This window comes from Augochlora pura, chromosome 6 (assembly GCF_028453695.1).
Source record: "Augochlora pura isolate Apur16 chromosome 6, APUR_v2.2.1, whole genome shotgun sequence".
NCBI lineage: Eukaryota > Metazoa > Arthropoda > Insecta > Hymenoptera > Halictidae > Augochlora > Augochlora pura.
In genome coordinates this window covers 13,100,905-13,123,834 of record NC_135777.1, presented here as the reverse complement: position 1 = coordinate 13,123,834, position 22,930 = coordinate 13,100,905, and the positions used below count along the sequence as shown (strand labels likewise).

The 22,930-nt window shown below is 48.1% G+C and overlaps 2 long non-coding RNA genes across 2 annotated transcripts in view; both read right to left on the bottom strand.

Annotated features, from left to right (window-relative positions):
• Positions 1–2,693: 2,693 nt before the first annotated feature.
• LOC144471362 (uncharacterized) lies at positions 2,694–4,576 on the bottom strand. Its single transcript, XR_013494253.1, has 2 exons — positions 4,133–4,576; positions 2,694–3,404 (listed from the first exon to the last, which is right to left on the bottom strand). It is a non-coding gene; the product is annotated as an uncharacterized LOC144471362 (long non-coding RNA).
• A 704-nt stretch (positions 4,577–5,280) lies between these two features.
• Positions 5,281–22,930, bottom strand: part of LOC144471409 (uncharacterized) — a 74,188-nt gene continuing 56,538 nt past the window's right edge. Inside the window, exon 2 of the long non-coding RNA XR_013494270.1 lies at positions 5,281–5,909. This is a non-coding gene — a long non-coding RNA (uncharacterized LOC144471409). The remainder of the gene's footprint in view (positions 5,910–22,930) is intronic.

Genomic DNA, 22,930 nt, shown 5'->3' with positions numbered 1-22,930 from the left:
CGGAACGACGTATCGACCAGACGGTAAGCCAAGGTTTACGGGCCGACTTAAATCCGCTGTGAAAGTGATGCAACCGGCCACGGTCGCAGCTGAAAGCGGACCAGAGAGGATGCCGCGAAGCGACCGCGTTACCGGTTCCACGGGACGGGCCTTATCGGGCCACTGAATCGCGATCGATCGGTAGATCCCGCAGCCAAATCACTGTCCCCGATAATGGCCGGATCATTTCGAAAAACTACGCCCCGAAGATTTATCGTTCAGAAGCGGAATCCGGGCCGATCGATGCTCGATGCGATACCATAATGTACGAGCGTCCACTGTTCCGGCAATTTTCTATCATGCGTTTCCTAAACAAACAAACACTTGCTAAAATATGGGTCAATGAAACAGAAGCGAAACGAACTAATGTAGGAGGAGTGAAAGTCATTGGTAAGTCTAAAGCAAAGGTTACTTTAACTGTCGCGACAGACGTATGAGGGGACGGAACCATTTTCTGAGATTTGAAAATTCATTTTTATGATAAATTATTGTAATGTTATGCAATCTAACTTATCAATTTCAGTTTAATTTCTTGCGCTGTAACAACGTCAGACTTTTTATGAAAATTTCTATTATAATCTACTACATATACACACATGCAAACTCTACTATATACTGTGTACACGTTATGCACTTTAATTCGAAATCAAATTCAACGGTTGGCATGCAGCCAGTGCAAGTTATATTTCCCGTCTAAGAATCTATTAGCTACAATGAAACACCGGAGAACGTAGTTGTAAAAGAAATCGTAGTGTGAGAGGTTAATTAAACGAAACACTTTAATTTAATGAAGTTTTTGAACTCGTTGGCACGACAGTCAAAGCATAAAAGAATATTATAGCAATTGCTGATTTATTATAAAAGCACCATTACAATGTAATTTGTTTAAAGTCAAGTTCTCCATAAATCAAATGTAAAATATATAAAAGTCCGTATATGAAATTTTTTAGCAGCAGGGCTATCAACTTATTTTCTAATCGACCGCGCGTAACAGGTACTCTTGGTCGAACAACATTATACAGGTAAAGTTGTGGCGTTTGTAGGATCAGCGAAATTTCGGGCGCAGGCGACGAATCGAGAATTAACTGCACCCCGAGCTGTCGTTCCGTTTCATTCGGAGTCGCGAATCCATCCCCTCATCGGGGGCCACATCCCCGAGCTCTGGCAAGTTGCCGCTATAAAACGATACTCGTCGGCCGCGGGAGAAAGCATATTGCGGTTATCGTTGAATTAAGCTGGCCAACGAGAGGGGGTGGTCCACACGGTCCGCCGCCGGAGCTCTCTCCCTTTTGTCCAGAGCTATCGCGGTCCCATCGTCTCGCGTCGTTCGGGAAACGCGACGTGTTCCCAGGATTCCACGGGATTATCGAGGAGATTCCTTGCGCGGCGCGGGGGAGACCGCGTTCCACGGCCGCGAAGAAAAACGGGGTGAAATATCGAGTGCGGTCTCTCCGCCGGCAGCCGCCGCGCCACGGCATTTTCATCCCCCTTCCTCGTGATCGCGAGCGCTCGTTCCAGCCATTTCGGAATCTCCCCGAGGTTCCGCCGCTACGGGGTGTCTCGCGATTTATGCAAAATGGTACGTGGCTCCCGGGGGAGCTCCTCCGCTCCGCGGCTCGACCCTCTATCTAGCACGTGCGTGCGAGGATCGTGGCCTGGCCCCTCGCGCCACCCCCCGGCTTCTTTCCCGGCGAGCCGACACTCGAAGAGCCGCGATCGGCCCCGGAAGGGGCCCCGGCCCTTGTGTACCTTCCGATATACCTTCCATATATCCTCGAACAATCTCGATCCAGCTGCTCTTCCACGGAACCCCTTGCCGTGCTAAAACGCCGGCCTCTGGCTCCTCTGCAACGATTTCCCCGCCAATCGGCTGCGAGACCTCCCGTCTCGAGATCCTTCGATTTTTAACCCTTTTAACTGGTGTATGGGGATCGCAAGTGGCCTCAACATTTTATTTATACTTTATTTTCTAGCACAAGTTTAATTCTGAAAGTTTAAACAATGTTCTTTTATATCGTTTGCTAACCAAGAATTTATTTATTTATTTAGCTATGTGACATCAACGGGCTGGTTGCTCTTTTAATTTCGATGTAAAAATCAAACATAATAGTAATAGTAGAATAACAATAACATGAAAATAATGCGTTGGTATCTAGAACAGGATCCGAACCAAGATGTAGCGGGCGTCTGCATGGAATATGAACAAATTCAAGTTATATGTACACGTTACAAAGTGTAATTCCCATGGAAGCTAGAAAATAATTTCAAACTCGTTGTATAAATTATTCTATTTTATTTGTATTCAATTTATTGTACTTTCTTTTATTCTATTCTATTTTACTTTATATTATTTTATTTTCTTGTTTTATTTTACCTATTTTATTTTATTGTACGATATCTGATGTAGCAAGAGATGGATCGTCCATAAGGATCATAATAAAGTTTATTATTATTAACACGATTGTAAAAAAACATAGCTTCCGATAAAAGTGGACATTCAAATTCATTAAAATTGTCAATGAAGAAGATAAATAATTATAATAAGTCTTACCTAATATGAGAATCTTATTTAAAGAATTTAAGATTAGACCAATATATATTTTTTCCTTTTATTCGAGATTTATATTTCGTCCTTCAGAAAATAGTTACATCAGTTAAGTATACATTTCTACCGCACACGAAGTTTTAAAATAAAAGAACCAAGATATCGTCCAACCCTTATCACGTCAAGCATGCCTGCCAAGCATTGTTGTCCACGTCTGCAAGATTGTTTACGAGAATATGTCGTCGTTCCATGACTGCGTTAAATATTTTCAGTTTTCACGCAAATCATCTTACTAATAGAAGAAAAATTAGCCAAAGGAGTTTCGTCACATTTGCTTAATACTCCGCATAAGTAGTAGGATCGTAAACTGTCGCGCGAGGCAATAAAAGAAAGTTAAATCGATCATGAATTAGCCGGTCCTTTACAGAAACCTGTTACACGATCTAACAATTTCACGTGCTCGCATTGTGCGTGTTAATGAAACACGGAACGACTTGTTGGACAAGCTAATATTTCCTCGTAGCGGATCTCCGCGAGATCGTTAACAGCAGCTTGCAGAGGAGAGGTTTTTCCAGGTGGATTCTTGGCGAGGCGATGCCACGCTCTAATAAGCATAGCGGTGTAAAAGAGAAGAGACCGATCGGGTTGGAAAGAAAGAAAATTTGTACAGCCGAGTTGTTTGGATCGAGACGCCTCGCCGCGGCGCGATCGATCCGATCTGCTCGTGGATCCAGGGAGAGGCGGGGGGAGGCGAGATCGAGGAGAGAAGCTGCGAGCGACCGGATGGGCAGGACAAGACAGGCTTACGCAAGCCTCATACCTATAAGTTAAGATTAACCTTGCTTAGCGGGCGTGGGGCGTGCAGGGGAGGCTGGGGACTGTCGGGTCCCGGGCCGGCTAACGAACGAGGACATTTGACGGGATTAATTTATGTCCAGTTTGGTAACCGAACGCAGCGATACGACCGGCCATATCAGGAGAGAAGATGTCCAGGAAAGAGAGAGAGAAACGTGGAGAGCGAGGGAGACGGAGGGAACAGGGACAGAGAGCACGATGCGCACAGGTATCATCGTACGCTTGTGTCCGGCCAGGGACATCGGTTTTAGGGAATAACGAGTCTCGTCGTCCGACCTTTCCCCCATCGGCCCCCGACGGCCCGCCCGTTAACCTTTACTCTCTCCTTTCGGGAGAGTCTCTCTCCCGCGAGAGACGTCGCTCGGACCCCGCGCTCTAACCCGCAAACCTATCTCTCCGAGGGTTAACGGTGAATGGGCGACGACCGCGTTGCCAAACCGGACACCTTTTTACGCCGGCGGATCCACTCGCGCAGCTGGCAAGGAAGTCGCTTTTTCGTCGGATCGAGGTGACCTCGACCGACATCTTTGTCTCTCTCTCTTTCTTTCCCGTGGTTGCTCGAGGTAGCCCCCCCCTCTCTTTCTCTCTCTCTCTCTCTCTCTCTTCATTTCGCGAGCCTTTGTCCCCTCCAGCCGATCCGCCACCAAGGGGTTGGATCCTCTGCACCCAATTATCAGCGGAGCTGCGACTCACCTTTCCCACCTGTCGGCTCGACACCTCTAGCTCGCTGCTGAAGGGTGCCTGGAAGATTGCTGCCATTTGTTAGAGAAGCTGCGGGTCCTTGTAAGTGGACCGTGGTCGCCCTGCTAGCAGCGTGTCTAAATCGATATGCTTCTGACATCCTTCTAGCTGCGGCGATCAAAGTCTACAAATTGAATCAATCAATCCTAAATGTTACTGGTAGGGAACGGGACGGTGAACAGTGGTTGGGAAGCATCGTTACCGATCTTGCCAAGAACTTGCTCGACTTTCTCCTTCACCTGTAATATTCCAAAATATGATCGCATCTAGAAAATTGCCTCACTCTTCGCATGATAGGATATCATTAATAGAATCTCTTGGTGTACTTGGGTTGAGGATCATTTCTACAGATTTTTCCAACAATGTACACGAATCAACCCTTCATCTATTATTTTATAAAAGAAGGTCTAACCCAGAAAACGGCTCTTCCGTTTCCAAAATTGAATATCATTAATCCCTTGCACTATGACTTCTTTCACGTTGCGTTGATTAACACTTATTTGCCCTTAATATTTCCTTTAAAAGAACCAGATAATTTTTGTTTCTTGTATTATCTTTATTTAGTTTTCTTCCTAAACTTTCATAACAGAAGAATGCAATTTGATTTCGATTTAGAAGAAATTAATAATATTCCTATTCCATGGAATTTTTATCACGAGTCTGACTCATTATAGTGCAAGGGGTTAATGAATTACTGAATAGATTTTTGCACGAATTTTACCTCTTCATCTAGAATCTTTTAAAGCTGTTCTCTTGTTCTTTAAGATTGAATATCATTAATAAATTATTTACAACACGAGGCTTACGAAAAATTGATACCAAGCTTCTCAAATAGTTGCACAAATTACCCATGCATCCAGGAAGTACTAGGAGAAAAGTTCAAGATCGTCGGAGTTTCTGCATCTCTGTAATGCAGTTTGGCAACAGGATCTGTGCGAGGAAAATCAGTAGCCGGTGAAGCCGGTAGCGCTGGTCGGCAACGAGAGGTAGCGCGTAAGAATAGAGCACTTTTTCATCGAGATGTCGAGCGGTCGAACGATTTAATCGAGAGAGGCCAAGGCGCGCGCATTTGTCCGCGGTATCGGCGCGCGGCTGTCGAACAGGCCGAGCGGTCTACGGTCCCCGTCGCGCGGCTGATATTTAGATCGTTTATAAATCGCATGTCGATAGTATCGGCGCGACAATAATAAAGGTCCGGTCTCGGGCCGTTGCGCGCCGTCCAACCGCTAAACGATCCCGTCCATCGGCCAGGCTAATGGCGGCACCGGCGAGGAATCAAAACCAAATTCGACGCGGTTTCACGCTCCTTCCGCTCTCCGGACGATTTCGCGCGCGGCCTCGGCGTGCAGCTCGGCGCAACTCTGCGCCCGTTCTTCCCCATCCTCCTGGATGAAAAATCTCTTTTAAATCGTCCGTCTAATTGCGATTTGACGAGCGGCTCTGGGCCGTTCTCGCCGGAGGCTTCCGTGCTGGATGATCCGGTGGCGTATTGTCTCGGGGAACCCATCAACCGCATGATCGATGATGAGGCCGGCAGAGCCAAGCCGAATTTCACGGTGCACGTTAACGAGAGTTACCTGACCGCTCACACCCTCTTCCGGGCGCCAGAATTCCGAAAACAATCGCGTTCGCTATCGTGCAATTTTTCCGGTAGCAGATTTTCCTCATGGAAAATACTTTCCCGCAATTTTCATCAGCCGGTACTTCAAATGGATAATTGGACCAGTATCTGAAACAGAGTGCAAATTATGTCATATGTACGCTCTCGCTCATAAGTAAACTGCGGAATTTATTTGGAAAATGAAAATTGTCTGCATCAGTTGCAGAACATTAGAGTCATTCCTCTTTAGTCAATAATTTTAATAAAAACAAATTAATGCATAAACATGCTTTACAACATTTCAGATGGCTCGAGAGTGTTCTCAAATCATTCACTTACCAATTTTCGCCGTATCTCGGTAGCTATTCGAGTCTCCGAAATAAAATGTGCCACCTGATGCACACCTAGAGGGACACCGACCGCGAAAACAGCGTTTCGCTAAGACCGGACTCTTTCTACGACCTCGAAGGCAAAATTCTCCACGAATCCGCTTTGTCCCTCGGCTGGAGAAACGAGGAGCGAGCGAGACGTTCGGAGGGAACGACAAAGACGGAGCACGATCGTTAAAGTCGTCGGTCCGATTTATTTATCGCGAGAAGAAAGGAGGCTTAGCGGGGATCGGTTCGAAGGTTGGTTCATTGAGCGTCCGGTGTCTGGATCAGCGAGTGATTGATAGTGATTTGGCAGATAGCGATCGGTGAACGCGGCGAGGTGTGCACCTGACGGTGCGCGCGAAGGTGAGAGAGATCGAAGCGGTGCTGCGCGGAGCCGCGCGGAGCTGGAAGAATGGGTGAATCGGCCTCCGCTCTGCTCGGAAGAAGGCTAAGACAGCCGTGGAGACGAAGAAGCGTGGAGAAGGCCGGCTTCTGCGGCCCTCTGAAACCCGTGGAACCTATTATCCGAGGTGGGCACACACACCGGCTATCGGCGGCCAGCATCTTTCCGTGTGGGTGTCCGAATACCCTTAAGACCCCATAAGTCGAGTGCCACCCTGCCGAGAAAACCGCCCCCGCGGACTGCTCGCTAGACACCTCCTTAGACACCCTTTCAATTTCCTATATGCCCGATAATCATCTGACCGACCGGATCTCACCGCGGGGTGGAACCGCTCTCGTCTCCTTCTTTCTTTTTTACCCCTCTTCATTTCTCTCTTCCCGTTCCGATCGGTCGCACTCACAGCTCGGCCCGGCGAACCAGAGGCCTTCCGAGACCTATCCTCGCTTTCCTACGGGGGTATCGAGGACATCTTCGGCCGACATAATTGGAAGTACCGAGATCGAGACGTCCGATTGGCCGGACGAGAATATTAGAGACGTTTCGGCTCGCTCTCGATAAATTACGGCCGGCCTAGCGAGCACGGGCGACAAAATTACTTGGAGGCTGCCTTTAGTAATAGATTAATCACGGAGCGGAAGGAAATGCTTGTTTGCTAGCGCTCTATTCTCTTTCATATGATAATGAAAATCGATGCTGGAGAGCTATACCTCGGTTGTTGGAGAATTCGAGGATCACTTCAATAATTAACGCGTGTTCCTGTATAATGATGAAAAGATTCTATTTATTAGATTGCTTTTTCTGAATTACTATATACTTACAAATTCGCTATTTCATGCGTAAGTACTCAATATATAGACGTTTCGCTAGTTTTGTTATAATGTTTGCTTAGATGAAAAAATATTTACACCTTTGAACATTTTTATTATAATGGTTGCGAGGATATAGAAATTATAGGATAGCAACCCTAAACTTAAAATATTAAGTCTCAATAAATTTAGTGTCAACCCAGCGATGGTCCACGTATATTATTGTAGATTGTTCTATAGAACAGTCACTTTACGTCAACATTGAAAGCCAGAAGGGCACGATCTCTCATAACACGTATTGCAAAGATAAAACATGATAGGCTTCTTTTAACTCTTCGCACTCGAAGCCATTTTGATTATAAATCTAAAATAATTTTTCTACCTTACGGTATCTCCATTTTACGTGATAAAGTTGGTATTTCATACATATGAAATTGATTCTTGTGATTCATACCAACAGTTTTACAGTTAACAATTTTTTAAACCTAAACTTTGTTAGTATAAAAATTATTTTGGAACGTGATATAATAATTTCAGTTCTGCCTCAGATTCACCACTCGAGTGCAAAGGGTTAGTCCTTCCACTGTTATCGTTTTCTTCGGAACAATGTCCATGGTAGTCATTTATGATATCCTTAGGTCAAAGAATGTATTAACCACGTTTTTAATAATTAGATGAGGAGTTGCAGTTGCCGGGGGACATAATTGCTCGTGTATACCGATGACAAAAATAAATATAAAACGAAACGAACGAGTGGTGGAGTAGCGCGAGCAGGATCGACGGAAAGAGTGATATCGCGCCGGAAACCGCAACGGTCCGGATCGCAGGAAGCCGCGACGAGGCATTGTTTCCGTCGCGGCCCTCGCGACCCTCGGCGTAATCTATAGTCCTTAAATTTTCTAAAGTGCTCAATCACCCGGCGTATTTTTATGCAAACGCCGTCTCGCGCGGATCCCCCGGACCTCGCCGAGGCCTCACAATAAAGCCGTGACGTATGAATCTGCCGGCGACATAAACTTCGCGCGCATATTATTAGCCGCTATTTCGGAAGACTTATGCCAGCCCCCTCCCTTCCTCTCTCTCTCTTTCTCTTTCCTTCTCTCTTTCTAGCTTCATCTCTCGCTCTCCCTCTCTTTCTCCCTCTCTCCCTCTCGCCCTTTCTCCTTTTTACCTGAGACCCTCGCGGGTTCGGCTCACGGACCCGATACGCTCGGGGGCTCGATCGAAAACCTTTTCCCCCATGGGCGCGATTTCATCCTGCTGGAATAACGTCGGAACGCGAACTCAGATAACGTCTTCGGTTTTCGAAAATTCGAGGGTGGAGTCTCCAGGGGACGCAACAAAAGGCTCGCGCCCGCCACTTCGAGCTGCCGAATCATCGTCGACGCCTCCTTGCTAGTCTACCTTGCTGGGCTCCGAAAGAACCGTCGGCTAAATACCTGGATATTTCTGCCGTTATCGCTTCCATTTTAAAGACAACAACTTCAAACTCGTGCGATTACTCGTGCAAAATCGAGAAAAAAAAAACGAATGTTTGTGACGTACACTGAAAAGTTCGTTAAAGAAGTCGCTTACAGATCTACGAGGATGTAACTTCTCACAGTTGTACCCGTAAGTTTGAGACGTAGATAAAAGTACACTGTAGTGAACGTATCACTGCACGAAGTTCAGCTACATCGTTGAAGATCGCTGGTGCATAAATTAGTAGAAGTTCGCTGCTAAAATTCTACGTTCCCGTTACATTGTTTCCTCTATCTTGAGTTGTGCGGAAACAACGCTCTGATAAATGCGGCGCGCAGAGCCCGCGCAATATCAAGGAACAATCAGGGGTAGTTCGAAAACTTAATTGATAAGCCTATTGGGTTTTCTGGCAGAAGCGGCAGTGGACCGGAGTGGCGAGCAAAAGAAGGCCGAGTTTGTGGTCCGGTAGCGTCGATAACAGGATTCAGCGAATCGGGGGCGAAGGACCGCTCCGGATCGATACGAGGAATCGGGCCCCTGGTTGCAGGTCCGATACGAATGCGAGCGATCTCCGACGTGTGTGGGCACGCGTGCTCGGATCGCAAAGGTCGAGCAATATAGCAGTATTCGGCCACCGCTTCTGCGGCTGTTGGTCCCCAGTTGGTCGCAGAGCGAGGCCTCTCGCGGCCGGTTCGGCCTGTGGGCCCAGCTTTCTCTCTCTCTCTCTCTCTCTCCCTCTTTCTCTGTTCCTTTCCCTCTCTCTTTCTCTCTGCGTTTCTTTCTGTCTTCCCAACCCCAACAGATATATCCCTTCCATATCGTTCCGTCTCGCTCGCGTCTGTTTGCCTCGTCCGTCTCTCGTTCTCGGCCCCCGTGTCCCGGCCCTGTCTCCGTTTCTTTCTCCGTCCGTCGTGGTGGTTCAAATAAGTCAAGCCGCTTTTATTCTCGGTCTCTCGGATATTCTTTATAGCGGCGGTGGCGTCTCTCGGGCCCTCCCGCTTCGATACGTGTGCCGTACGTTATGAAACGCAGGCAGCCAGCCAACGGCGCAAACTACAAGAAGAAACGAAGGGCTACGGGGCCCGGGCCCCGTGTTCGGCTTCTTACTTATTGGACAGTTTACACGCCGCGCGTTTCCAGACCCCGGCCGGTGCACCCTGTCGCGGGTCGCACGCCCACTGCAAATCGCGTTTCCTTTCGAGATACAGCGTTCGTTTCCAGGATTCTTACGAGATTTCAATCTCTTAATAACGAACTCTTCGGCGCTGCACTTCGATCGTCTATGCGCGGATCGCGAGCGATGGAGGATTTCACCGGTGATTCGTCGTTTATGTATTAACCCTTTGCACTCGGAGCCATTCTACCTCGAATTCCAACATATTGTAGTTTCTCTGATTTACGGTATTTCCATTTTGTATAACTTATCGCATATTATACATATGAAATTGAGTCACGTGATTCGTACAACAGTTGCGGGTAATAGTTTCTTAAACACTGGTAGCTATAATAATTTACAAATTATTTTGAGACATGATAGAACAATTTTCAGTGGTACCTTGGGGTCACCACTCGAGTGCAAAAGGTTAAAACAATTTCGCACTGGACTGGAAATCGTAATAGTTCGAGCAGAGTTTATCAATTAACCGCGAGAATTCTTGATGCAGCGGTTATCCTCTTTAGCTATTTAACACTTTAACTGTCGTAAGCTCAACAATGAGTTTTCCAATAACTGTGTTATATTAAAAAGGAGGTTAACAGTTCTGTTGCATGCAAGTACATATAACCAGTTAGCTGTTGCAGTCTCTTTTGAAATCCTTATTATAATGATACCATAAACGTTAAGTTCTAGTTTCTGTAAAGTTGCAATATACTATAAACATGAATAACAATAAGCTGTTACGCGCTGTTAGTTACAATCATCTTTAAAGTACGATCACCCGATCATGAACGATCAGTTTACACTTTCGCTGCTGTATCATCTATATCCGAGTCGCAGAATTATTTGCTCTAATAGGATCTATAAAACGTACCAATATCGAAAATATTACAGAAACAAAACTAAATAAAGTATCTTAATTTTCTGACATTTCTTAGGTAATTCACGTGTCAGTCAAAGTGTTAATGAATTGGTGGTATCATCATCACTTTTATGAGCCAGACAGTTTGTGTACACAATAATGTGTTAGTCAGCGTATTTCCAAAGAAATGATTGAATCGCTGGAACAATGCTTTGGTGGTTCAGCAAATTCCCAGCGATTTTAATCAACGAAGGATTATTTCTCCTAGTTTCTGTCAAGTTCGATTTTCGTTCGAAACGGAAACGCGGTGACGATATCGGGCCGGATAGAAGCTCGAAGAGAATCGAGGCGCAAAACTGGGTCGCGATCGTCGACTGGAAGCTTGTCAGTTACCCGGCCCCCGAATTCCCTATTGTCATCGGAACGGAGTAGCACCGTACAGGGAGATAATTGAAAGATAAATCGGATCGCGTCTGGCATCCGCGTTGTATAATGAGCCTGGTCACGCCTTGGCGTGCCTAGGATAGTTAGACGAAGCTTGTCCCTCGGTCGGATGACAGAGGCGTCGTCGCGCGTGGACGCTGGCTGCGAGGCGCGATGAAAGGAGCCGGGCCACTAAGTGACGGTAATTATCGTAAAAACAGTGATTTTTCGCAGCATCGCGGTCGGCTATTTTTAGAGACCGACTCACAAAGACCTGTACTTGGCGAGGCGACGCGTCGTCTATACACCTGCCACCTCGAGGACTTCCTAGTCCGCAGGAAACGTCTTTATCGTGCTCGTCTTGCCGTCAGTCGCGATTGCGTTCTCTTTAGAACGATTTACCTCCTTTCGTTCCCAATTTCCACCAATTTTCCTTAGCCGGAAACTAAAATTCTTCCCTAGAGCATTTCGCCAAGGGCCAATAAGCCACGCCCACTACGCGTGAAACTGAAGGAGACTAAAAAACTATCGTGACACTTCGAAGGCACTATGTTTTTATATAAACAAAGACGACTTTATATTCAATCATTGATTCACAAATTGACGTATAAGTCAGTAACAATCATAGTGACGTAAGTTACTTTTCGAAAATTCTAGCTTATGCTTAAAATGTAATTTACAAATATATACTGAAATGCTAAAAAGCCAAATGAACGAAATTATAAGGTAATTGAACTGTAAATCATCTCAACAATTTTGGTCAAATAATAATAATTCTTGTATTTCACTCCTTGGTAATCAGTTTAGCTAACAATGTGACTTAGACTAACATGTGCGTCTAACAACAAGTCACAATCGCATTCCTTTAGCTCGTCGTCTTCCCAGCAATGAAAAGCACCTGGTCGTAACCAGACAACCGATTTTAAACGTAAATTTCCGAAATGAAAAGCTGTGATACAATCCGCCGGTCCTAATCAAAGCGTCAAATTGAGAATCAAGATTCAACGCGGTCTCTGGAGCTAGATTTTTAGAGGAAGAAGCTCTAAACTGAACAAAGGTGCGTGTCACCCTACGAGGCACCCTCCCAGCTCCCCTAAAGCCCACTAACAAGTGACACTGCGAAGAGAGGCAGCAAAAAGGATCCTCTACCTCCTTCTCTACAACTTCGTTCGAACGGATCGTCCCTAGGATCGGATTCAAAGCAATACCGAGAGCAAAGAGCTCCTTTTCCCAGCGTCTCGGCCGGCAGGAATCCTTATCGACACAATTACCTCGAGAGTTACGTAAGGTCTGTTTGGAAGCTGGCGGGACGCGGCTGGCAGCGTCCGGCTTTTAAATTTTCTCGCGTGTCCAGGAAGCCGAGAACTCTCGAGCACGCCTCGAGATAGCGAGCGTAGCGGTAGTTTCTCGCGCCACTCGCTGAACCGGTAATGCTCTGTTCGCAGGACACGTCGGCGAGGCGGCGCGGTGAGGAACGCTTTGTCGTCTCTCGGCTAGGCCGCGTTAATCCGCGAGCCGTGGAGGAACAACGAAGGAAGAGCGAGGAGGTGGCGAGGAACGAGAAGGCGCGAAGACCGAGGACGCCCGGGATAAAGAACGGCCCGATGGGCCACGGTGGGGTCCTTTCGGAAGCGCGAATGTTTATCGACGTAATATTTACACGCGCGTCCACCTGGCCGGCATACGCCGCGCCACTCTGCCGACATTTGTTTAGCTTCGTCGAAGCGCTAATTTTATATAATCTTTTTCGCAAACCGAGCGCGACCGCGACCCGGGACACCTAGCGACCTACACGTGCGCGCATTCTCGGACGTTACGAGCGATTCACAGGCTACTGGCATCTACGAACCATCGTCAGATGTTCAGCGCACAGGCAGTCACTGAATTCCTTTTATTATGAAAATAATCATGTTTTCTCTTCCTTTTTATTTTCGTCGTTTTCTGTTGTTGATTTTTAATTTGATGATTAACAAGATTGTGGACGTTCCTAACATTTATCTTCGTTTTTTACGGTCAGACGGTATCAGCATATTCTACGAGCAAAATTAAGAATAATATGTTATATAAACGTATATTTAGAAATGTTTTATCAAACAGTAATAAGAAAAATATGAAACAATAACGGACTGAATTTCGTTCGATGTGAAAGTATGTTAGTGGCATTTCTTTTATCTGTATTTATTTATCCAAACAATGTTCACTAATTCGTTTAATTTTAAATAAATGTTCCTAATCAGTCCAATATTATTTCGTACTTTTTACAACTTTTTAATAAAGCTATATTAAGGATGCTTATTTTTGCTATCAGAATATGCTGACATCGTTTGACCAAAAAATCCTGGAATACTCTGTATATGATAATTAAGATAAGTAGGTTCGTAATTTCTGATTTGTCCCAATAGTTTGTTTATATTTTATTTTTAGTGTTGGATCGCGCATCTGTATAAGTTGACTGCATTTTTGCGATTTCTCCCGATGTTCGAAATCCATCATAAGTTACCGGCATATATGCACACGATAATAGATTCAATATTCGGTAGGAAGATGTTTAAATATATAAAAAAAAGCAGCTGCATTTGTAATTGCTAATTCCTCTCGCTGATCTTCGTTTCGCGTGCATAATAATAGATGCGGGGATATTTTATTTTTATCTTATTCCTGGCCTTGGACTGCGGATCTGCATGCACTTACTGCAATTCTGCGATTCTCCTGACGGTTTTAGGTTATCAAAATTTGTAGCTATTGTGACGTGTCCACAGACTTTCCGACTACATATAATAATCACACGGATAAAGTATTGCTTTCATTTTATATTTGTTACTGGACCGCGATTTTTGTCGACTGTTTCACTGAAACGGTGATCCAGAGGCAACCGACACGACTAATTCGATCCGCATTGGTTAGATCCATCCGAGACCGCTCGTCTCCGGTTTTCGAAGACAGCCGCGGCCTGCGAGACCCTGATCGCCGTGTTTCTCGGTCGAAAAGCCTACCGGAATGTCCTTTCCCGTCTCGTTATCTGACGGCGTTTCATGCCTCGTCAGTCAGGAGATAGACGTCACACCCGGGTCCGTCCTCGCGAGTGAAAATCGAGTCCACCTTCGATCGAAGAACCTCCGGTTCGATCGCAACGATCCTCTCGAGGTCGCCAGCGAGATGCTTCTCCTCTCCAAGGAAGTCGTACTAATTGAAACAACTCTTCAAGCTGGTTCGACGAGGAAACCAGCGAGATTAATTCGCTCTCCGAGAAATCCATCCCGGTTCTTATCACTCTAATTTATGAATACCGCGGACGCGGTCGCTGGTTGTGTTGGCTCGACGGGAAAGTCGCTTCTTCGCCGGCGTCGGACGGCTAACCGACGGCGACGATTACACCGACGCGACGCGACGACGCCTCGCCGAACGCGGGGAGCTCGTTCGCGGCGATAGCGTTTATTAAGCCGGCGCGCGTTCCAATTAATTTCGCCTATTAGGCGGCAATCGGGCCGAACGATAATGGCGCGCGACTGTTGAGCGCCGCGAGATCCAGCGCGCCTGGTCTCGGCCAGCGTTCCAATAATTTCATTAGAATCGGCCCGCGCTCTTTTTCCTCGCGCCCGACTTCTGCCCGAAACGAATTCAATTTACCTGTCGGCCGACACGCGCGGCCGGCCACCATCGGAATCCCAGCTGGCCCCTCGTAATTGTTTTCGTTTAAATAATTGAAATAACAAAACGATCGGAACTCATAACGCTGGGAAAAGTGCATCGGTTACGTACGCTCGCGAGTAAGCAGAGACGCGTCCGGGAATCGATTCCGTTTTTAATAACGCCTATTGCAATCTGGCAGCCAGTCTCATGAAAAATCGAAACCGGGTTTCGCTTATGCTGGCATCAAGGAATTCATCGAACAGCGTTGCGGGACGTAGAGTTAGGGGAGGACGAAAAACTTCGGAAACACGGGAACGAGGAGCTCCGTTATTTCGAAAGGCAGGTCTCGCTCGCACGAGAAACACGAGAGGAGAGGCGCCGGCGAGTGTGCGAGCGTTTCGGGCCCCGAGCGAGGCGATCCTCTGACCCACACGCTGGAGAATTCCATCTAGCTGACCCAACTCCGTGGTTAGCGACGCACCCACACGTCCACCTTTTGCTGGACGAAGCCGCTCGTGCATCCTACGCGACATCGGCCGCCAGTTTTCTGATCTTCGCGTACATAACGGCACGGAGAATCCTCTTGGCCTACCGCTCCGAATTTATCCGCAGTAGAACGTTCTGCGAAGCTCGAGGGTAGTTTCTTAGCTCGAGATGCTCCACGGAGTATCGTAGCGATCGACCTCTTCCAGTTACGTGGAATATAGAGATTCGCAAAAATGTCTGGCAACTGTTACAATTTTCACTGAACCCACCGACATTTTGTAAATACTTATTTCTAACAAAAATAATCGAAAAGAGAAAATATTGAACTTAAAAATTTTACTTGATGTTTAAAAACCGGCCACGTGGCCGCTCTTGTTGGCTCAAAGTTTAATGCAAGTAAAACGTAGCCGTTGGTCAACCAACTTCGATGACTCGAGATTGTGTATCAGTTACACGCGATTGTCGTTCTTTGAGTTTTCAGATACATCTGAGCTCTTTTTACATGGGAGCGAACGTGTGAAAGTAAACAATGCGCTGTTAACCATTATACGCTTTTTAAAAGTAGTTGAATAATGTATCTCAGAACAGTATTTGCTCGGTGCACGGGTTATGTCATCTGTTTTACTATTTCAAGTATATTTGATCGCTTTAAGTTATTTCAACATTTTTGCTTGCAAAACGAACACTTCCGATATTTATTTTGCACGTGTTCGAAAGAGAAAGCAGCCCTTAACATAACCTTAACATTCAACAAATCCTGAATTCATTAGATTTACAATATTTCGACGTAAATTTACATGCATTCGCTAATTTGGAAATATATAATACTCACTGATAAGGTAAATAATTGATAAAATAACTGGCAGTGATTAATGTTCGGTTAAGGGTTAAACTAGCAATTACATCAATACAAAGTTGTATATGTTACACACGTTCGAATTTTTTTATAGGACAATTCTGTGACTATAAGGAAAGAAGCTGCAAGTCACAAAAATTTAACTTAATGCATTAATTGATCTGTAGTATATAAGTTTAACGTATTTGTCAGAACAAAAGACATCATGAAAACAAATTCGATACATTAAAAAAAATATTCAGATCACCTTTAGTATCATGAAGCATTAATGATCAGAAATTTCAGAAAAAATATCTCGGAAGCGAAAAGTGTGACTTCTAGAAGAGAATTAAAAGGTCAAACTTCGGATCGATTCTTGTTAAACCGCGGTGCACGGGTGCAGTAAAAAAATTTCTGGTGATCAATGGATCACGCTGGTTTCCACGGGGCGAGAGAAAATGCGAAAGTGACGGGGTCCCGGCGTCGCAGTCACGAAAATGACGCATCGCCGAGCCGGGCGAGAGCGAATTAATTTTCGTTCGAAGACGCATAAATCGCGTGCGGCGTGGTGCAGCGTGGCGCGGTACGGTGCAGCGCGGCGGAGCAAGGGAATTTATTAAGCGCGCGTAATGACAAACACGCGCATACATTACCGGCTGCTGGCGGTGTGCTCTCGGGTTTCCCGGCTCGGATCGCGCCGGTTCAGTAAGACGTCAACTCGCATTCTTCTATGAAACCGCGCGTCTCGTTTTGTCACGGTTAATGAAGTTACCAGCTCGGGTCCCGAGCAACAGTGTGTAACGGGCTTTCGCATTCACCGGTCAACTCGCATTAGCATTATATACCGTCCACCGATCTGGTAGCCGCGGCTCCCCAGTCCCCCATTAATCCTTCACCTTCCGCGCGCCACCATTAATCACCGCTTTATCATTTTCCTATCGTTTAAATAGAATACACCGGGGGCCCCTCTGATTTTCGATATCGAACCAAACGATATCGGGCTCCGATTTCCTACACTCGCGACGGGATTTTCAGCGCGTCAGAAAGTCCCGGGCCTGAAATCGGTGGAAACGAGCGGGCCTCGACGTCGAACCTTCACGGAAAGGTGGAAACGCGAGACGGCCGGTTTGCGCGGGAATGCTTAGCACGTGCACCTACGTAGAAAGAGAGAAAGGGCGGGAAAGAGGGGGCGTGCGGTGAAAGAAAGCGGGCAGGTCGAGAGAGTGGGAAGCAGAGTAGGAGAGACGGACGGTGCATACGCGGCATACATTAGCATAGGTTTGCTCGGCACGGGCTGTTTCATAGGTGGTTAGTTGGCACGCGACCGTGAGAGGTTCGACGCTGCGCAACGAGCGCGAACGCTGCCGCCGAAGGGATTTCGAGCACGCAATCTTTTTTGCCGACCTCGAAACAAAAGAGCACCGAGGCCCGGCCGATCGAGGAATCGGCGGGACGCGTGTCGCAGAGAAAACCTCCACCGGGAGGCGGCCTGCCACCGCGGAAGGTGGAAACGAGAGGAGGCGAGAGCCGAGGCCTTAAGCAGTTTTAATGTTATGCGGGATTCCCTTACCCCGTCGACGAGCAAACGAGCAACGGAGACGGAGCGACGGAGAGAAAGAGAGAGAGAGAGAGAGAGAGAATGAGAGAGAAAGAGGGACAGGGGAGAGACGGCCCGGGCCCCGAGTCTCTCCTGCTCGTAGGAAGCCGTTAACCCACTTGTTCCTCGTATACTAATGAGGATGAAAATGAGATGACTGCGTTTATTTTAATTTCATCAGGTGCAAAGGACTCGGGCCGCGCGCCGCTACACCTGCCCGGCTCGTGCCGGTCCTCGCGGTCTTCCGCGAGCTGCCCTATGACTCCTGCTTCCTCCATCTTCCTGGATCCTCGACCTTTCACGTCCCAGCTCGACCGTTTCACTCGAAAACGGCCCAGTTCAATCGCGGCACCCGAAATCGAATTCCGTTGAGACTCCTCCAGACCGAAGCTGAGTCGTTGCAGCCGGGGAAAAAACGGTCTCGGGAAAAACCTCCGTGCAATCGTTGGTCGGTTACACCTTTGCCTAACAATGCCTCGAGCTCCCCACCGCCCCTACCTTTTCCAGTATAGCACGGTTTCGCGGCGATTGGTCCCGAACCAGGAACCATCGACTCGAGAATGCACCTCGAGATAGACGGACTCTTTACGTATGCACGATTGTCTTCCGGAGCGAGCGAGACGGAGATGCCGGAGGTCATAGAACGACGGAGCGGGAGCGAGAGGGAAAGAGAAAGGGAGTTCCGGCAGAAGGGCGAAGGAGGGTGGGAAGCAAAGGGTTTTAGCATCCGTGCTTACGGTTCGACGATGATGCCTCGGAGACGAGCATCTATCTCAGGGGTGTGATCTTTCTACCTCGTCGCGGTGTTTGCGGGGCAGAACCGTGCAGAGAGCGGTGCACAGAGCGGTGCAGAGAGCGGACGGACGCGGGGGTCACAATGGTTTGCATACACTTTCCCATAGGGATGACACCGTTCCGACGTATACCTGGACCTTTAAACGCCAGTCGAGGAGCGAAAGGGGACACGTAACGTATGGAGATCTATGCAAAATCGCGCGTACCTGAGCAAGGTTACATCCGTCCGATACCACGGGGTCACCCTTTCCACGGTGTTTATTGTTCCAGATCGGCTGGAGAAGGGTTGCGCGCTAGCCCGTACCCTCTCCGCCCCTACACCCCTTTTTACGCAGGCCTGTCGCCTTCTTCCTGCCAGCTCCACTCTCTCTTTCTATCTCTCTGCTTTGCTCTCGCCATCCTCTCCCCTCTCGCGAAGCCACCCTTGAATTTTAAATTATGCAACGACCCGGCCACTGCCACCGGGTAGCGCGACGCGGCCGAGTAAGGGAGAGACAGAGGGAGAGAGAGAGAGAGAGGGAGAGAGAGGGAGCGAGGGTAGCTGGCTAGAGCTCAGAGCTCGCTGAACCAGGTATATTCAAATGGGCACGCCATATTACCTGGGCTCTTCCTATTCAAACAGCCTGCGCTACCTCGTAAACCCTCTCCTCCCGATCATCGGAGATTTATAATAAAGGCAGCCAGCGACAAGCCACCACCAGCGAAGAAGAACACTCCGAGAAAGATTCTCACGGTGTCTCTCCGGGCCTCGCTTCCGCCTCTCCCGGCTGTTTTGCCTATCAGCTTGGCCCCCGATGGTGGGGTCGCAGGCACCGTCCCAAATAGAGTCGATGCGTTTTGCATCTTCGAGCGATCCGCAGTCGAAGGGTTCGATCTCTCACGGAAAACCGTTACCCGTCGTCGACTCGCCGCTGTCTCCTCGAACTTTCCAACGGACTTTCTCTCGGCCCGATCGGACTCGGTCGTTCCGTCGCGTTTCGTAACGACAAATGTAACGGCCTGTACGGTAATCTCGTGGATTGTGCGACTCGAATCTCGTGGAAGACGTCGAAAGCCACAGCGAATCGTCGGTGGGTTAAGGTCAACCCCCTCGTCGCGCGGAATCGGGAATTAATGGAACGCGTCTCGCCGGGACTGGCTACCCAAAGCCCGGCGTAATATGCAAATGTCGAGGTCGGCTCGCGCCTCGACGAAACGAGGAAGAGAATGGAGAAGATCCCCACCATCTTCCTGTTCCCCGTGTCGCGTCCGATCGTCTTCCGCTTCGCGTTTCGCTGCTCCGAACGCGGGACAGGACAACCTTTCGAGGCGAAGACGAGAGAGACCAGCTAGCCGGTGTAGCTGGGGAGGAGCTGCCGATGCAGGCCTTTATAATTCCTGCTCCTCGTTTCGACTTTTTCTCTCTCCGTTCCCCCCGCGGACTCGCTCTCCTCTCTTCCTCTCTCTCTCTCTCTCCCTCTCTCTCTCTTACTCGTTCGCCGCGCTCGCGCGCACTGCCTCTTCCGACAGATAAATAATTCATCGAGGCTGCATGCTTTATGACGATTATGCTAATACGCGCGAACCTGTTACCACCGTTTACCCGCGCGCATGCAGCCACTGAATGGACCGCGAGAGGAATCGTGAGCAGCCCCCGATCGCTCGCACGCGCCCCCCAAATCGCGAGCTCTGCAGCTCACGAACTGCTCTCTGCAAGATTGAGCATCGGGGAAAGACCGTTGTCGATCAGGATATTTTGCAACCGGTGTTTGCTTCCTGGAGCATTAACCTATTTTTGCAGAGCTAACGCGCGGCACCGAGCTGCGTTAACTGCTTCCTGCATCCCTTTGCAGAGGAGCTGGCTACTGGTTCTTTGACCCTTCAGCGAACTGCCAAGTTTAGCTCGAATTAGTTTTCCAGATAGTCGCCTTTGTGTTTTTGATACCTGTGTGAAACGAACTTCCTGCATTCCTTCTGCAGAGCGACTGTCTACTGGTTTTCTTATTCTCGCAACGACTTCCTGTGTTCCACGAACCTTGAACCATTTTCTTAGGTTCCCGACAACTTTGTAACCGACGTCTGCTCCATCTCCGAGTTCATGATCTTGAAGTACTGTAAGTCCCAGTTTCTGCTATTCCATCTTAGAATGAATTCGTTCCGGTATCAGCAAACTCCGCCTAACATCATCGAAGGTGGACAGGTGCGCGAGCGGCACCATCCTCGAAATGTGGGAAACCGATGACCCACTCTCCCTTTCCCTTTCCATTTCCCTTTCTCCCGCTGGCCCTTTTCTCCGTCCTTGGCCCGATGACCTCTACGCCGGGATTCCTCTTTCGTTCCATTAAAGTTGCATCACGCGCTTCGGAAACCTTGCGGCCGCCGATATTTATCGGCCGCGATGGAAAAAGCCTGTCAGCTTATCGTCAAGCAACACGCTCGCCGGTGTCATCCGGTACATTAAGACCGTTCGCCCGCCAATTCGTTTGATTTACACGCGAAACGAACCGTGTACCCGAGAAACGGCCGATCTACAGGCACGCGCCCTAAGTGGAACGCGTTCCACTTCGTCGGGCGTCGTCGGTGTTCCTCGATCCGCGACGCTGGACGATTCTTAACGCCAGTCAGCTGACGCACATTGTCGCATCTAGCCACTTAGTCTGCAAGGTGTGTCTTCCTGCTCCATTCTTCGCGGCACTTTCCTTCCTGCATCTGTTTTTTGCAATTCGTTTCAACCGTAGTAACTTCAACTGTGTATGTAACTTCGAATTCACGCGTTCGTTATTTACGAGCTTTAACTCCTTGCACTCGAAACCACTTTAACTGGAAATCCCGAGCATGTTTTCTGTCCTACGATATTTTTATTTAATGTGATTTATCGCATCTTATGAAGTCGATCCTATTGGCGCATACAATACTTGCGTGAATAATATTTTTAGAAAATATAAATAAATATGGCACTGCGAAAATTATTTTATAACGTGGCATAGCTATTTTTGACAATGTGTTAAGGCTTGTTCTAACTTTTCATTGAGTCATGTTTTTGTAACTCTAAGACAGCGCCAGTTGAATTGGAGATGTTACGAATCGCTTACAATTTTGAAGTCCTCTTTTACGTTTGTTATTTCTGCTCGGAAGGTCGCAAACTGTGACTCGCTGACGTTTCAACTGCAATCTTCTTGCACGTGTTCAAACTCGTATCCTATTCGAGCGGGCTTTAACAGGATGATCTCACTCCTCGGATCGTCAATGGGAAACTCTCTCCCATAGACAATTTCGCAAATCAGCAGAGATTGATCCGAATCGAAAGAAGAAAATCGCGCACTCCTTTATCCCAAGTTCCGGAGACCTTTAAATCGGCCTACAATCTTGGCCCATCGACAAGCCTCGGCCCGTTCTCCGCCGCGATATCGAACAAACGTACCCCATGAAACCGGTACGGACCTTCTGAAACGCACTTTAGCGGAACGCGTCGACTGTTTTCCGTGGAGCGTTTTATCGAACGACGGGGTCCGAGGCGTGGCAATAAACCCGGTAACAAAGTGTTCCGCGGAGTAGCAGTTTTCGTTTTACCGGGTCCCCGGATTAGGATCGTCGATCGTAAAGCAACCTGTTTTTCCACGGGCCGGTCGACGCGAGTCGAACAGGCGTGGGAGGATGCTCGATTTTCCGAAGTGCCAAGCAGACCCGGAAACCTAATCGAGAGGCGGACAAAACGAGGGAGGTAGAGAGAGAGAGAGAGAGAGAGAGAGAGAGAAAGAGAGGGACGGCCTCGTCTCTTATCGCGTCCCAGCTTCCTCGAACCTGGGCCGTTATTAGCATTGCCAGTTATCCGGGACTATCTAATAAATTGTTCGCGAACGAAGAGCGGGGGAGGGCGAGCGCGTGTGTGCATTTACGGTTAGGCTGGCGCGCGTGGCTTTTGTGGACTTTGCAGTTTCTCGCCGCGAGAGCACGCCGCCTCGGAAATTCAGTTACACACGACTCCCCGCTCGAAACAAATCTCGCGCCTGAAGTTCACCTGGCGTAAGCCAAACCGAACTTCCAGCGGATCCGGCGCGGCACCGAGCGCAGTGAGCCGCTCACCTGAGGAGACGCGACTTCCTCCAGGTGCGCCGCGTCGACCTGTTCCGACGCCGTCTCTTTTTGTCAAACGCCGCTTGTCGATGACAGACACCCGATTCCTCGGATAAGGGACATCCGATCGTCCCAGTTCGAGCAGCAGGGTTGCATCTTCCCAGCCTCCTCCTGGGTCGCGATATCACCTGTCTACTTTGCTTCAAAGATAAACCACAGCGTTCGAGTCCATTTAGAAATTTGTTACGATCCGCCCGTCTCGGGTTTCA